We start from the raw sequence: 15,026 nt of genomic DNA on the forward strand, positions 1-15,026 counted from the left end.
GCAGCCCTCTTAAAGGCAATTTCCATAATCACACGTTAGCATCCCTCTCAAAGGCGATTTTTCTATGATGATACATTAGCCCTCTCAAAGGTGATTTCCCAGAATTATGCATGTAAACACTACCAAAAGGCATTGCTCCTCACATATGTCTACGCCCCCTCAAAAGCGATTTATCTATAGTTATACATATAAGTCCTAACCAAAGGCATTGCCTTTCATATACATCAGCAACCCTCTTAAAGGCAATTTCCCAGAACTATGCATGTAAGTCCTAATCATAGGCATTATTTTTCACATATATCAGCAGCCCTCTCAAAGGCACTTTTCCTAAAGTCATACATCAGCCCTCTTAAAGGCAGTTTCCAAAATCATTATGGTGCTTGATATCCAACAACAGATCAGCACAATCTTCTATGCTTCCACGTTGTAGGACCCTTTCCACACTTCCACAGTGTAGGAACTTCTCCTCTCTTGTTCTAGGAATCATTATGGTGCTTGATACCCAGCAACGGATCAGCACAATCTTCTATGCTTCCATGGTGTGGGACCCTTTCCACACTTCCACGGTGTAAGAACTTCTCTTCTCTTGTTCTAGGAATCATTGTGGTGCTTGATACCCAACAACGGATCAGCAAAATCTTCTATGCTTCCACGGTGTAGGACACTTTCCACACTTCTACGGTGTAGGAACTTCTCCTCTCTTGTTCTAAGAATCATTATGGTGCTTGATACCCAACAACGGATCAGCACAATTTTCTATGCTTCCACGGTGTGGGACCCTTTCCACACTTCTTCGGTGTAGGAACTTCTCATCTCTTGTTCTAGGAATCATTATGGTGCTTGATACCCAACAAGGGATCAGCACAATCTTTTATGCTTCCACAATGTAGGAACTTCTCCATGCTTCCACAGCGTAGGAATCATTATGGCCCTTGATACCCAACAACGGATCAGCACAATCTTCCATGCTTCCAAGGTATAGGACCCTTTCCACACTTCGACGATGTACGAACTTCTCCACGCTTCCACGGCGTAGGAGTCATTTATCAAGCGTGCTATTCAGATATCCTTTATCTTCGCCTAATCCTATTTTGAGGCTAGCTAGCGGCGGTGTCATACGTCTCACCATCCCACAATCACCAAGTTCCTAAAGAATCCTAAGTTCCCAATCACCAAGTAAGTCCCCTTACTTTTGCCTAGCATTTTATTTTCTGCATCCATAGCATCCAACATTTGCATGTTTTTCTACCTAGCCCAAAAAAAAAAAAAGTCTAGCATGCGTTTCTAGTTGCATTGCTACTAACATATTTGCAGAAAAAGAATGAAGTTTTTGCCTAGTATCAAGAAACAGACAAGTCCAGAAAATATTTTAGAAGTAGTTGTAGCAGGTCGGTCCAACCAGGTAAAAACCGGTCTTGATCCATGAGTAGCCTCCGCACGCAATTTGGGGGCTACAAGATTCGAAATCACGTTCTTTATCTGACACCTCTCATTGCACTCAAGCTGTCAAATAAAGAAGGGGCAGCTATTGATACCGTATTTTGTCCACCCTCGATTTGCATGTAGGACTCCGAAAAATCCAAAATATTATTTTCTCTCCATGGGGCCGCAAGAACATCCAGAATGACGTGGCGCAACCCGTTCGGACACCGGAGCACTCAAAATGCCTCATTCAGCCAAAATGATCAAAACGCCCCTAGTCAACCCTAGGTTGACCGAAAGTCAAACAAGTCCAAAATCCTCACAAAACAACATTTTTCATGATTTTACATCAAACCCAAGCTTCTCGGAGATTTTCGGCAACTTTGACCAAGTTTGACCCGTAGTTAAATCCTGGTGGGCCCCAGAAATCCTAATCTTTTTCCGATCATCAAAACAGGTTAAGACCAATGCCATTGCAAAGATAATCAAATTCTCATTCCAATGACTATTCATGGGTCGAAATTGGAGTGAAAACATTTGAGATATTGAGAAAACTGTGAAAAGCGCATCAGCACACTTCCTGAGGTCATAAATTTTGATCCAAATTTTGGAATTTTAATTTCTTTAGTTTTCTAAAAACTAAACATCCAGAGCTTTCCAGGGATACCAAATTCGCCTCAATCAGAGTTCGGGAAGACGTCCAAATGCGCGTCCGAAGTTGTAACAAAAAAGTGCAACAGGACAAATTTGCCGATGTCACATGGCATCAGCCCGGCACACCTTGTTGGGCCGCGGGGCCCAACCGGCGCACCAACAAGGTGCGCCGTGCCTCGGAAAACATGCCAAGGGCTATAAATAGTCCCTGGCACCCCAGGTTAGACCAGAATTGAAAATTTGGGTTTTTAGGAGCTGTTTGGGCTTTTTTTGGGCTCTTTTCCTCTCTTCCCAACACATTTCTTCACCAAAAACACACAAAAAATACATCAAAGTTTCTTGATTCTTCTCTCTTCACCAAAAACACAAGGTATTGTTCTTACCCCTAATCTTCCTCTACTTGGTTCCATACCTTGGATTTGAGGTTTAGGGTGTGGATGTAGCTTTTTAACTACAATCCACAACCCTTTCTTTCCAAAGCTTTTTTCAAGCTTTTTCTAGCTCTTTTTTTCCTTAATAACATGATTTATTACTTTATCTAGCGTGTTTCTTGCTTTATCTTGCACCTAGAATGTTCTTAGTTTAGATCCAAGTTCTTCCATGCTTGTTTATATGTTATTTGTCTTGATCTACATGCTTTATGCTTTATGCCATGCTTTTCTATGCTTAGATCTTCTCTTTCCTATGTTTTTGATGTTTATATCCACATGCTTCCATGTCTCATACCATGTGTTTGTGCCTAGATCTATCTTTCCCATGTGTTGTTTAGCTAGATCCATATGTTTCTATGCTTGTTTACATGTTATTTGTCTTTCCTACATGCTTTACGCTTTATGCCATATTTTCCTATGCTTTGTCCCTCTTTTTGTTCTATGTTGATATTAGGGTTACATGCTCACATGCTTGTATGATGTTGTTGGCTATGCCTTGCTTGGATCTATGTGTTTATGTGTGTATTTCCATGCTATATGGTTAGATCCTTGTCTTCACATGCTTATATGTTTGGATTCATGTTCTTCCATGTTTATGTGCTAGGCTTGTACATGTTGATGTGTATGTTTCTATGCCTACTTGTCTTGACGTATGTCTTCACATACCTATATGCTTGGATCTACGTTTTCTACATGCTTTATACTATCTTCCATGTGCTTATGCGCTCCATGCCATGTTTGTGTGCCTAGACCTAGGCCATGTTTGTCATGCCATGTGCTATTATGGCCCTTTTGTCGCTTTTGTCTCTCTTTCTTGTGTTTTTGGCCTATTGGTTCGAACCCAATCAAGACCCTATGGTCTTTGTCATCGTCCATACACCAAGGCCCACATCAAAGGGTTTGGTTCATCCTATTTGCATATCTATGCTTGCTTGCTTGCTTGCTTCTATGCTTTATGCCTGTGTTAGCCTCTCTAGTTCTAGGCTTTGCCACACTTAACGCCCTTATCAGGTTTGTGGTTGTATGGTTACATCTAATGCCTATGAGGCCTTGTTTGGATGTAACCATTTGGGATGCATCACCATGACGCCGATTGTTTCGTGCATACCTTTCCCCTTTTCTGCTCTGTGCGATGATATGCTTACCATGCTTGTTTGTGCCACCCGTTGGCTTTCTATGCATCTTTACACGCTTGCTCACATGTCCTTGCATGAGTCTTGCTTGCTAGTGTGTCGTCCATACTTCAACGCAATAAAGTTATGGCATTCGATCCAAACCCACATTTGTCCCTCGCGGACACCACCTTTTTGCTTGCTTTCTTGTTTCTTTGCTTGTCATGTCTATCATGCTTATCTGCTTTATGCCTCTTTCATATGCTCTTTGCATCTTTTCTTTCCATTGCTTGTCTGCTGGTTTCTTGTCTTTGCCTTTGCATGTACACACATGGAGTGAGGACGCATAAAGTTAGGGCACAGTCTCTCAGGCGCAAGCAAAAAGGGCGCGGATGCAAGCATGTAAATATGAACCAAGCGGCTATGTTCAGTAGGTTTAGGGGTCTAGCCTCTCCCATTTGGTTATGTACTCTTTTAAACCCCCTTCCTTCCTCCATCATTTCTCTCTTAGATGGGTTTTATTAGGTATATCATGCCATGTATCATTCGTCCTCATCTCTAGAGTATGGCGACCCTTGTTTACTTTCCTACACTTATATTTTAGGCCATGCTCTAGGGATGTAGGCATTTACTTTCCTGCTCTGTGTGCTAGCATTTTGCATGATGTATGTATATGTATACCTGCTCACCCCTTCTGGTGTGATTGTCACAGTCCATGTCACCTAAGGCACAGCGATGCCTAATTTTCTCCGCGAAAGTAAGGTGACACGTCGTCGAATTTTCACAATGAAATCTAGTACTTTGCCCAAATGCCTTAGGAAAGCATAGATTGGGACCACACCCTTTCAAAAGCCAAATCTCAAAGCCCCTATGCAAGAAAAGCCCCGAAAGCCAATGCCAAAATCATGTTTTTTACTGTCAATCTTTGAAAATTAAGGTTTTATCAAAACAAAGGACTGTCCTTGGACAGGCGTTGTGGGGTGCCTAACACCTTCCCCACATGTAACCAAACTTCCGGACTCAAGAATCAAGATTTTTTGCCATCCGCATTAGATTAGGATAAATGACTTTTTCTTAGCCTAGGATCGGTAATAAAATCAACTAGAAACAAGTGACTAATCACACCTTAGAAAAACTCAATGATTGGTAGCGACTTCACTTACCTTTGGTAATCACCTAAAATTTCGCCAAGATTCCTGCCACACCTCCAAAAGTAGACAAATACCTTCCTTCACCAAGAGAGAGAAAGCACCCGAAGCACCGCGCGAAACCGCACAGACCATCATTTAGAGCGAGGCCTCCAACAGGCCCCGCACGCACGCGAGCCTCACCATGGCGGGTGGTCAGACAAAGGCACGATAGTTATCCATCTCGAGCCAGGCGTCAACATATGGTTCAATCATTGCAGCTCAACAACATGAGCAGTCTGCAGAAAGTTGCCTCATGCACATTTACAACAAGGAAAAACAATTTGTATTTAGCTCTACTTTACCTTCAGTCTGTACTAAGTTTGTACTTGTGAGGGACTATTTTGCAATGATTCAGTATACTTAGTTAAAAGAAGTTTCCCCTCAAACCAAGAGAAGAGGTGGGTGGTGAAGAAGTTTCCACATCTATGATACAATTGAAATAGAAGCATCTGAGCTACTAATTCTTGATTAGTTCTTTGCCAAAAATACTTTTCCCAAAAAAAAAAAGAGCATAGTGTATAGATCCAAAACTAGAAATAACTTTGATAAGCCAAGAATGTATTGACCCTTTGTGATAAATTAACCAATTGATTTAGCCAAGTTAATTAATTAATTCTATTAACATGCAAAACGCGTGGTAGCACAAACAAATCACCAACTAAGTTAATATGCAGCAGAAAATAAAGTTAACACGGTCATTTGTTTACGAATAGGAAAAACCTCCAAGGCAAAAACCCCACTGGGTGAATTTAAGATCACCACTCCTAAGAATCTACTATTATCATAACAAGCGGTTACAAGTAAAGGAATCCTAGTACCTTATACCTATGGTTGAACCCTTACCCCCAATACACAATTGGACTTGTTCTATAGTGATAATCTCTCATTTTCAGTGCACGGCTCCCAGTACGTGACTAACCAATTGATGCGTGAATCCTAGTACGTGGCTTACTCACCAACTTTAGCTAGATGTTGGCTGCAAAGTTCTTCAGTTCATCAACACGATGAAGATCATGAAACTCCTTAGTTACAAAACCCAATGACGTACAAACACAGCAGCTTCTTCAAGAGAAAGATGAACTATGGCAAATTCTGTCTCCGGTCATAGTGTGCATGAACAAAACTTTGCCTCACACTTGTGCAACCTTTGACGGCCCTTAAAATAATCCTTATATATGTTTAGAGTTATGAGAGAAAAAAGCCTAAACATGTATACACTGATTGGTGTGAAATCAGATCTAAAAAACTAATTTTCATAAATCTCGATAGATAGGTTATCTATTGAGCAGCTGTCGAGCATCGGGCTAAATCTGCCTTTTAAACCTCGATAGATGCTATTTGTCAAGCTAGCTATCGAGCTTTAAAATCCAACACTTCTTCACTTATTTCTTGGACAAATTTGCATGTTCAATACTTAGACTCGAACTCTTGTTCCTTGTAGTTTTTAAACACATCCTAGATCTACCCAATTACAAGTAAAGTGTGTTTTGTCAAAAGATTAGCCAATTTTAAAATGACGTATGTTCTTAACATGATTCACATATGTCCTAACAATCTCCCCCTTTCGCAATCCATGACTATCTCTCCTTTTCAATGCACGGCTCTTAGTACATGACTAACCAATCGATGCGCGAATCCTAGTACGCAGCTTATTCACCAACTTTAGATAGATGTTGGCTGCAAAGTTCTTCAGTTCATCAACACGATGAAGATCACGAAACTCCTTGGTTACAAAACCCAACGGCGTACAAACGCAGTAGCTTCTTTAAGAAAAAGATGAACTAGGGCAAATTCTATCTCTAGTCATAGTTTGCATGAACAAAACTTTGCCTCACACTTGCGCAACCTTTAACGGCCCTTAAAATAATCTTTATATATGTTTAAGATTGTGAGAAAAAAAAATCCTAAACATGTATACACGGATTGGTGTGAAATCAGATTTGAAAAACTGATTTTTATAAATCTCGATAGATAGGTTATCTATCGAGCAACTGTCGAGCATTAGGCTAAATCAGCCTTTTAAACCTCAATAGATGCTAGCTGTCGAGCTTTAAAATCCAGCACTTCTTCACTTGTTTCTTGGACAGATTTGCATGGTTCAATACTTGGACTTGAAATCTTGTTCCTTGAAGTATTTAAACACATCCTAGATCTACCCAATTACAAGTAAAATGTGTTTTGTCAAAGGATTAGCCAATTCTAAAATGACATATGTTCTTAACATGATTCACATATGTCCTAACAAACTTAAACTTACTTAAGCTCAAAATTTTAGCAATGCCATACGATTTAATAACTTCATACACTGTAGCATAACTTGTATTTGAAACCAAAACTAAAATCAACTAATTTATCTTCCTTCCTTTCTTTCCCACTAGTTTCTTAGCAACCAAACAAAAACCAATACAATAAGAATAGATTTAGAGCTAAGAATTTACTTCATACACTGAAATCATCCCCGTTTTCTTCTCATCGCCGATTCCTTGACTGGTCTAAAAGGAACACGAGCAAATACTAATATGCAAATCATTTAACTATGAAGAGATGTATATGTAATCGGTATTGAATCAAAGTATAGTACCATCTCCAGTCCTACAGTTAGGAGGATGTGTTCATGTCTGTTGCGACCTTCACGGCCGATCCTCAATGTGTGAAGCCTCTTGTGAGGGGTGGGTATCTCTGTCTGGATGAACTCCGTATGCACAAACTCAGGGGGGACATCACCAAGGGTAGGTCGCCCAGGGGTGGGCATGAATCTCATCTCATCTTTACCATGTCCATCTGTGGGGGCAGTGCCAGTGGTTGGTGGGGGAGACGTACGGGTGGTAGGCAACGGAGATGCAGTAGAGGATGTGGGTGAGCAAGTATCATCACGAACCATGGATGAGGACTAAGATGTGTCCCCATGGGCAAACCTATGGGATGGACTCGCATCATCATGTGCTATGGATGGCAGTGGACTAGCCGCATCGTAGCCCATGTCATAACCAATGTCCAAACACATCTCATCTACTAACTGACTTGCCTCCTCCATAGTGTGGTCATGCACGGGTGTGCGACACCGACCAAATTGACGGCCTCTATGCCCTCGACATCCACCTACTCGCCGACCATGTCCTGCAGCCAGTGCAGCCGATTCACTCGTATTGCCTGCAGCGCATGCATCGTCCAAGCAACCGACCAATCTCTTCAACAGCTTTCAAGGCACCAATACAGTCAATGTAGATCTCGAAACCTGGTTCTCACTTTGACAGAATCTTCAACAGTGATTCAACCTATCACAAGTATACAAGATTAGTGTTAGTAGGTTGAACTAAACTATGCGAAGTGAGGTAAGCCTTTGTAAACTTACCAAAGTGTCCCAGTACGAGGTCTCTTTTGTAATATGGCGTCGAGTACGGGCGGAAACCACACCATATACTCATCATTGTAGCTCATCTCCCCATGAAAGAGTGGTGCATCTGCAATTGTGGCATGCGCAGCCCATTTAGCAATATGCGTGGCATGTTCTTCAGCCCAGTTTTTGTCTTGCTTGCCCTGGAGTGTTATCTTGTGAAGTTCAGGTGAAGTATTGACATCGACCGATATGCCTTGCTTCATCCCAAACTGTCGGAGAACACGTTCGGGGTGATGGCCTTCAACCACCCAAAAATGTAGGAGCGGCACGATAGATCTCCATATGTGTTGGCCTGTAGTACAATATGCGAGCAGGGAACCTAACACATACTTGTATGGATCCCAGACAATCTGTAATGATCCAACAAATGCAAACAACCGTATTAACAATATAATTAGAAAAAATGTGTAACGAATGTGAACAATACATGCCAAAAATGTTTAACTCCAAAATAAAAAAAATGTTTATTCATTCCAAAGTGAATTGTAAGTAGAACAACTACATGCCAAAGTTGTCCCCAACAAAGGCACGATACCTGATTTGGTTGTAGCGAAGCAAGCGACATACGATAGGTGTGTAGGACGTGCATTAGATGTTCAGTTGTGCACTTAGCCCCTTTCCATCTAGCAAACAACACAAACATAACCTTCATATTAGTTACTTACATAATTCCCATGCGAAAAAGTTAATGCAGAAATGTAAAACGGTAACTATGTAAGATCCTACATACCTAACAGCAAGTGGACCTAGGGGCAGTGCCTGGTGTGGATGCCTCATCACACGATATATGTGTGGAAACTTGGCCCATGCCCACAACTACACCAATAGCAGTGCACCGCCAATCTTCTTGGCTGTCTTCTCTAATGCGTTACAGAGGTGTCTATATAGCCAACTTAATACTACACTACCCCAGCTAAAATTCTTTCCATTGTTGATTGGATTGAAAAAAATGTAGATACATGACTGAGAGTTGTTCGCAAAACTTGTCCATAAACAGCATACCACCCAACATCTCCAGTATGTGAAATTGAGCATACTGCTGCACAAGCAAGTCAGTGACGTTAGCTAGGAAAGGGTTGCTAAACTGTGACTCGAGCCAACACGCTTTTAACCTTGACCTACACAGCACTGCAGTGTTCTCACTAGCACCAACGTCTCTGCCTAACGGCCTATGGCCTAGCAAATCGGCGCAGAGGTCACCCCAATCGTCCATACTGGTAAATCCTACCACCAGCAAGCCATCTACAGGTACCCCCATTATAACCTCCATGTCTTGTAGCGTGATGGTCATCTCACCGTGGGGAAAGTGGAATGAGTGTGTCTCCAGCCACCATCTCTCCACCAATGTCATGATCAATGCATGGTCAAGGTCTATATTTGGGACCCGAAGTAGCCTATCTAACCCCGCATCTATGATATAAGCAGCAATCCGTGGATCTAACCCACCTTCGAGCACACCACTAAATCGGTAACAACAAGTCAGTACACCTGGCACTTCTTGCAAACAGAGCAGCATTGTATTAATCATAGCATTTTTTAAGCACGTAATAATTAAGCTTCAAACTTAAATGCCAATGCTAGGGACAAGTGCTTAGTAAGAAAAATCTTTCTAGTACATATATTGACTACGATTTTGGACAAGTGCATACCTCACCTGCCGAAGGAGCATCCCAAAGCAAACTTGAACGATGCTCAAGCTACCTCATTAAGACAGTACTCATAGAGGGTCCCGCTCGATGTGGGGCCATATCTGGCATAAATTAAAGGTGATTAATGGCCCATTAAGTGACTACTGGCCCATTTGGTCGAATGCAAAGCATAAACATTCTAATTCTTTTTTTTAGGAGCATGACACATAAGGAAAATTCACAAATTGAGTTCCTACTTTTTCTTTCTTTTTCTTTAATAAATTTCTTTTATAAGCTTGAATTTCATTCAAAAGAGAGTGGTTATATACCTTACAAGCAGATTCAATGAACTACTAGTAGATTACCCTTATTGAAACAAAAGTACTCATTACAAACATTTTACCCATTTTTTGGGTTCCTACTTTTGTATAAATAGAAATATGTGGTTTAGATTAAAGTTTGGCCATTTTTCATATAAATGGGAGGGTGACTATGTCCAGGGTATTGAAGCTCGTACATTTATAGCAATTCTTAAACAGTTCTGAGCCCCAAAATTCACAACATTCTGGACAGGGCATGTTATCCATAATCCATTTTGGATTCAAAATGGAAATCAATAACTTCTTGTACAAAAAAAGAAACACAAAGGAAAATAATCAAGAAGCAAGGTGCATTGGATAGCCATGAAAGATTTGCGGTGGCCTAGACAACTATGGTTGTGGTCCTATTCAATAAATCAATGGACCTTGCTTCTAAATTTAATCCCAATCCCAATTACCACAAATAACCCTAACCCCTAAGCCGTCCTAAACCAAATGGTCAAACAAATATAGAGAGTAAGATCATGTACCTTGTGATTCGAAATTGAAGATGCAAATCACCAATTAAAGACCTCAATATTGTCAACGTCAAGATTTGAGAGTGAAAGTACACCGAAGAGTGAGAGTGAGAGTGAGAGCGAGAGCGAGAGCGAGACTGAGGGGAGACTAACAGCGAGAAGGAGATTAAGAGCGAGAGTGAGAACAAGCTCAGTGAGAGCAAGAGGGAGACTGAGAGCGAGATTGAGAAAGTGAGAGGGAGATTGAGAGAGTAAGACTGAGTGAGAGAGAGAGAGAGAGAGAGAGATTGAGAGTTAGACGTGAGTGAAACGATGCGTATTTATGACGAGCCAAACCCAAGTTCATTGAGTATGGTGGACCTGCAACCCGAGCCAAACCCAAGTTCAATGAACTCGAGTATGGTGGGTATCAAGGAACTACAATACCCAAGTCATACTCGCGTTTAGGGAACTTGGGTACTGTGTATGTAAAATTACACGGTACTCGAGTCCTGGGAGCTCGAGTACAGGACACACAATACTCGAGTTTGAGAACCTCGAGTACCAGCTGGCATTTTTTAATGCCCAAAATCCAGCTCAGCCAATGTCATGGTGGCAGACTCACTAGGAACTCGAGTTCACTGAACTCAAGTACCAGATAGAACTCGATTGTATGAAACTCGAGTACTAGAAAAGTGGTAAATTGCTAAATACTTTCCAAACAGTGCTAGATTGCCACAAACTTTGCCAAAACGTGGTATTTGGCTATTTTCACCGTGATTTTGTATATCTGGGTTTTATGATTTGAGAAAATCTAAGAAGATCTACTACTAGATTTGTGTTCGTGTTCTTGCTAGGGATTGGTTTGTGTTTGTGCTTTTGTGTTTGGTTGACAAGAAAGGGCAAGAAAATGCGAAAAAATCTGGGCATGTGTTCTTATGTTTAAAATCTGGGTTTGTGTTCTTTAATGTTCTTGTTAAAGATGAACACAAATCTAAATTGATGTATTTTTTGAATTTTAATTTTGTTTTACCTTTTTATAAATTTTTTTAAATTGATAAATTAAAAAAAAATCAATTGGTTGTTGATGTGGCATTTTTAATACTATTTTAATGGCCATGTAGGCGTTTTGAGTGCCAATAGTGCATTCCATTAGCCATGTAGGATATTTCCATTAGGGAACTGATGATAGGAACTGAAACGGATAGTGTTTTTCAAAATAGGGACTAAATGTGGTAAAAATAAAAAGTAAGGACTAAAATGGGAATCGGGTCAAAATTTAGGGACAAAAAATGCATTTCCGCCATTTTTTTTAAGGACAAAACTTAAATACAATACTTTGGTGTTGTTCCTTAAATTCCCCTCTTAAAATTTAGCCATGTGGCTTTTTTCTCATGTGATAGATATGTATTTTTAGTTAAATATAACCACATAGGTAAATTTTAAGAGGAGAACCTAATTAACAACACTTAAATATTGTACTTAAGTTTTACCATTTTTTTTAAATCCTCTCTAGGCTCTATAATTAATTAATTATATCTTACTAGCTTGTAGCCCGTGCGCTGCACGAGATTTTTAAAGCAAACTAAATTTACTTAAAGCAATGGGAAACAAACTGTTTTCCCTTAGTTAATTATTTCAATCCTCATAAATATTTAGATTCATGATTTTTTTTTTAATTTGTACTTTCTTCAAGGCACTAAACGGCATGATGAAAAAGAAACATGAATAATAATGAAGACTATACTGCCATCAATCAAATACAATTAGTTCATATTAATCTTCTCCAGAAATTGCTAAATCCATCAACTCCTTTGGCTTTGGAACTAAACAATGTAGTCGGTGAACCATCCAAAACCCCATAAACCATGGCTACCCCTCCCTTTTTCTTGCCAGCAAACTCAAAGCAGAGTCTCTAGCAATACAAAACTCAATCTCTGGCTATATCTTATGCCCTTCCTGCTGGAACCCCATATACCATCCGAAAATCTATGTTACCATCAGTAGGAGTACAAAGGGAGTCATCTTAAACATATTCAAAGGGATTTTGAAGTGAAACTTGAAATAAAATATCCTAAACTGATTATCATAATACAATAACATGCTATAGAGATTCTATATTAATTTGAAGAAAGGCAATAAGACTTATAGCAAAACAATGACTTTTCTATCACAAAGACCCTTTCCCATCTTTATTGCAACAGTTGCTGCTACATCAGATGAAATCCCTACCTGAAACAAACGTGCTCTCACATTCACCACAGAATTTGAAAACCAAAAAGTCTAGCAAGTAGCAACTAAGAACTTTATAAATTATGTGTTTAACCAATAAAATGAGTAAGGAATTCTTTTAGTTGAGGATTGGAAAAACGGGCAACTATGGCTACCAAAACTTTTGAAATAAAACCTGAACATAATTAAATCAATGAGTTTAGCATAAAACTCGTAAAATGTAAAGAAAATAATATTATTGATAATTCGATTCTAACTCTATTTATTTAATATCATGGTGTTAACGGATGTGGTTGGTGTATTGGAATCTATTGGAGCCATTGAAATATTCACTTCCAACACAAAGCAAGTTTTTGCACAGTTGCATCGTCAAATATTGTACCTTGAAAAATTACAAAATCCATTACTAAATCTCCTTCATATCATGTTCTATTTTTTATGCATTCTGTTGGGAAATTTAGACCCCGGTTGATAGAATTAACAAGTTTTAAACCCAAGTTATTAATTAGATTTATTATGAATAAAACTTGTTAAAACAAACAAACATCAATATCATGTCACAAATAATATGCAGCGGAAAAGTAAATAAGACAAGATATGATGACTCAGGAAAACCAATGAAACTAACTAGTTTCACAATAAAAAACCTGGGGGAAATCTTCCCGAAAAGCAATCCACTATAGTAAAGAAAAGTTTTAGATCTAGTACAAAACATTTGTCTCTAGACTCTACAATCCCCATAGATGAACTCACAGCAGAAACCTTTTACCGCTTCAGAACCTCTGAACTCTTTAATATATGAACGCCACCTTTTTGATGCAAGGATCCCAGTACGTAATTCACTTCTTTGCACGAATCCTAGTACGTGACTCACTCACCAACTTTAGAAAGAAGAATGTTAGCTGCAAAGTTCTTCACTTCATTAACAATGAAGATCAAGAAGCACTTGGTTACAAAACCCTAAGGCACAAAGATGCAATAGCTTCTTTTAGAGAGAATAAGGCTCTAGTCACCTTTTTCATATATTCTCCTTGTATTCTCTTATATGACGGCCTCTAAAATAAGCCTTATATATATATCTAAGGTTGTAAGAAAAGAAACCCTACACAAATACAAAAGCAAGGGCCGAAAATCAGATCTGAAAATTCTGATTTCCGTAACCTCAATAAATACCTCGATAGATAGCAGGTGTCGAGCCTCATTAAACCTCGATAGATAGCTATTTGTCAAGCAGCTGTCCGCAGGTGTCGAGCTATCTGTCTAGCTTTAGTGAGCACCTTTTCTTCACTTGTTTCTTGATCCAATCTTCATGGCTTTAACACTAAACTTGAACAACATGTTCTTTGAAGTATAAAACACATCCTAAATCTAGCCAATTACGAGTAAAGTGCGTTTTGTCAAAGGATTAGCCAACTACATAAAATATGTCTTTAACAATCTCCCCATTTGGCAATCCATGACAAAACCACAACAAACAAATGAACATATGAGAGAAGTCATAAATCACTCAACTCTTACTCACTTATTAAATCAATAAAATTTATCCAAATATAAACTCTTGAAAAACTTTGCAAGAAGAGAGTTCATGGCATGGAAGACTTTGACAACCTGTATTTCTGAAACACTTTAAACAAAACACATCAAGGCATTTTTGTATGAAGCAGAAATAATAGATTGCATACAATTAAGAAACATGTGTATAAAGAGAGAAAAGAAACAACACATCTAGAGATAGGTGAAGAAAACATACATCATCACATATATATCAAAGATAAGCACAATGTATGTAAACATGGTCACAAGACCTAAGGTACAAGAAGAAGAAGCTAAAAGAAACTCGTATAACAGCATGGAGGTAAACACTCCCCTTAACTCGATGAAACACATCTCCCCCTTATAAGATCGTGTATTTTTCTCCCTAACTTGTAGAATCTTAAAAAGAAAGAAACCACAAATTCTCCACATTTTCTGCCCCTTTTTGTCATGATTGACAAAGGGTGCAAGAAGCTATAAAGCTTTACCCGAGAAACATAAAGATGATCAAGGGGGCACAAAGAATCCATAAAAATGCATGAATGTAATGAAACAAGATGCTATGGATGACAAGATCAAATAATTATGCAAAACATGTGAAAAACAATGC

This window comes from Castanea sativa, chromosome 6 (assembly GCF_040712315.1).
Source record: "Castanea sativa cultivar Marrone di Chiusa Pesio chromosome 6, ASM4071231v1".
NCBI classification, from domain to species: Eukaryota; Viridiplantae; Streptophyta; class Magnoliopsida; order Fagales; family Fagaceae; genus Castanea; species Castanea sativa.